The sequence below is a fragment of the Bison bison genome, unplaced genomic scaffold, assembly GCF_000754665.1.
Source record: "Bison bison bison isolate TAMUID 2011002044 unplaced genomic scaffold, Bison_UMD1.0 scf7180017864371, whole genome shotgun sequence".
In the NCBI taxonomy this organism is placed as follows: domain Eukaryota; kingdom Metazoa; phylum Chordata; class Mammalia; order Artiodactyla; family Bovidae; genus Bison; species Bison bison.
Window position 1 is genome coordinate 467608 of NW_011494943.1, and position 3138 is coordinate 470745.

Here is a 3138-nt window from a genome sequence, read left to right on the forward strand (position 1 = left end):
CCCCGTGCCCCGCCGCAGACCGTGCTCATCCGCAGTGCACATCAACCTGGGTCCTCGCGGTCTTCCATCCGATCTTCTCAGCCCGGGTTTCTTTTTTTTTTTTTTCAGCCCGGGTTTCCAAAGACCTCTTCACCCTCTGATTTTCTCCCAAATTCCTGATAAGAAAGCCTAACACACCTCCCTCCGAGGACACAGCGGGCAATGACCCTGCGGGACGGTGAGCTCAGTCACGGGGGCGGACAAGCAGACGCCGCAAGAGCCATCACCCGGACCCGGGGCTCCCTGCGACCTCCTGGCCCATGCAGACCTCCTGGGAACCTCTGCGGGCAGCGCACTCCAGGTGCTTCCTCAAACCAGGCCCCTGTGGGTTTAAACAAGACGCCAAGAGGAGGGGCCACCCCCTCCCCGTGGGCCCGCAGCCTCTAAGGACCATCCCACCCCAGCGGCCGCCTCCGACAGGAAAGGGACGCGACATTCTGAACGGCCTCTGGAGCCACGGGGTCTGGACTCCCCCAGGTCCTGCTGCTGCTGGGCCCACAGGCCCCAGGGATACTGCCCGGTCCTTCCAGGGTTGCTCAGGGGCCTGACCCCTTGAGGCCTCCTCCTTATTCCAACCCTTGGCAGCTCCTCCCTGGGCTTTATTTTACCAGACCCCCATGAAGGGGATGAATCCACAGAACGTTGGTTCAATCCACTCTGCTAACCGTCACCTACATGGTGTGTACTTTCAACAGAACTATCGTGGGATACTCAGTTTCTTAAAAAGCATCAACTTTGATCTAAATTCAGGGCACAGCCACGCACCGACACACCCCACCACGGTGACCCTCCGCTGACCCTGATCTTCCCCAGTTTCCCCCAAGTCTGTCCTCAAGCCCATAGCCGCTCCCGCAGGGCTGGCCCCACACGGGGGTTTCCGCACGTTCAGAAAGGATGGAAGCCAGCTGGGATGTGGAGCAAGGTTCCGGAGAAAGAGGGACAACTTGGAAGCGTGTCGACCGCGGGAGGACAGAGCGGCTTCCCCGGCTCAGCACTTGCTGGGGAGCTCTCAGTCGGTCAGAGCCGCCATCCTGGACTGCCCTCCCCTCGCCGGGTGCCTGCCTAGGGACCCGTCCTGGGGTCGCTCCACTCCAGGGCAGGGTGACTGGCTCTGTTTCTTGGGTTCTCTCTATACCTGGGTCCCTTTCCATCAGACCAAATGAGGTGTGGGGGAGGATGGGCCAGACCTGCACAGACGCCCCACGGGGGCCCACAGTCCAGCAACGGTGGCTGAAGAAGCTCCTCTTTGCTGGTCTAATCTGGTCTAACCTCTTTCCTACCCACCGCCTCCTCCAATCACAAGTTCCCAGGATGGGCGAGGCCTCTCGTCTCTTAAGGCCCCTCAGGGGTGGTGTGCCAGCTGAGAATCAGGAAAGAGCCAGAACGTAAAAATGAGAAGACACGTCACTGGGAGACACTTTGGGGAACAACGGAGAACAGAGCACCCCCGTGAGGACTGATGACCACGTCCTTCGAAACACTCTTCCTGCTGTTGGCGGGCGACTCCCGCCACGCCCCTGCTGTGACGCTGTCTCACAGATATGCTCCCCCCGAGGCCCGGAGAGAGTGCCCGGTCTCTCGAGAGCATCCGCGGACCGCTCAGGCCTGGCCTCACTGTCTGCAGGTGCGGAGTGGATGGCAGGTTGTGCCAGGGCTGGCATGCTCCCAGGGCGTCCACGCACCCACGTTGGGAAGGGCTTCCCGCGTCACTAGCAGCAGCAAGGCTGCAGGAGAGAATGGATCAGACGAAACAAGCCTGGCCTGGGACCGTGACGACGCCACAGCGGCACCCGTGGCCTGGGCCCCCTGGAGCCGGCAGGTCCCCGCAGCCCCAGGAGGGAGAGTGACGCAGGACCAGGGCACAGATGCTGCTCGGAGGCCAAGGGCGGGGGGGGTCTCACCTCAACATTATCTCCCAGACAAAACTAAAACTTCTGTTTGCAGGTAGAATTAAGTATTTATACATATATATGCCTTATTGATCATGTAAAGTAGCCATTCACTTTCAAAATTAGATCTACTGCAATAAAAAATTAATAAAGCCGCTCTAGTGCCAAGGCAGGGCACACACAGAGCGGGGGTGCAGAAGAGGAAGCTCTGCAAGGGAAAGGAAGCTAAAACTTAATCATAGAAGCAAGTTAGAAACAAGAGCCTTCACAAATATAGCACAGTTGTGTCTTATAAAATTATTATAATACTCTCTTTATACTTGATACGATTATATCAATAATATAGATTCACTTGTTATTAAGGTTTATTATAAACATGCAAAGTTCATTGCATGATGCATTTGCAAAACATATTAAAATCCTTCCAGCAATAAAGCCTCTCTGAGCTGATATGCATCCAGGTTTCCTGACTCTGCAGCGCCAGGTGTGTCACTCGACATGACACACCAGGGGACCGAAATTGTACTGCTGTTCATCTCAGCGGACGGGGACGGGGGGACTGGGTCCTGGGGCCGCGGCTGGAGCCACACTGGGTGAGCTGACTGTACATCGTACTCTTGTGGACACCACAACCGGTTCAATAAATAAGTACAAAAGGGCTGGGGTGCACGCTTCCACTCCCCAGGCAGCAGGCAGTGAAACGGCAGTGTGTGGGCGGGGTTGGCTAACAACACTGTGAGTAGTGGCATGATGGCTGATGGCACCCTGGACCAGAGTCATCTCCCGGAGATTATGAATGTCTCACACACACACACACACACACACACACACACACACACTGGTCTGTCCTTGATCTGATTTCTTGTGCTCATTTAGCGGATTCCTTAGAAGATTTGGCCTCTTAAAAAGAAATGCAAGTAGCAAAACAGTTATCAACCAAGTCAGGTACAAGATGACAAACACCCCCAACACCCATCTAGGGTTCTCTTCCTCTTTTTCTAAACCAGTGACCGCAGTAGGAGAACCATGAGCGGGTTACAACCGTCAGCGCCTGGGAGCAGTGAGCTTGCAAACTGGACTAGACTTCTCCCAGCCTCTCGGGTTCTGGGGACAGTGTCCATGGAGGCAGAGGACACAAGCGGCAGGTTTTCTGAAGACCCCCCGACCCCCGAGTCCTGCCTCGCTCGCACTCTGGGGCCCCCATTCTTTT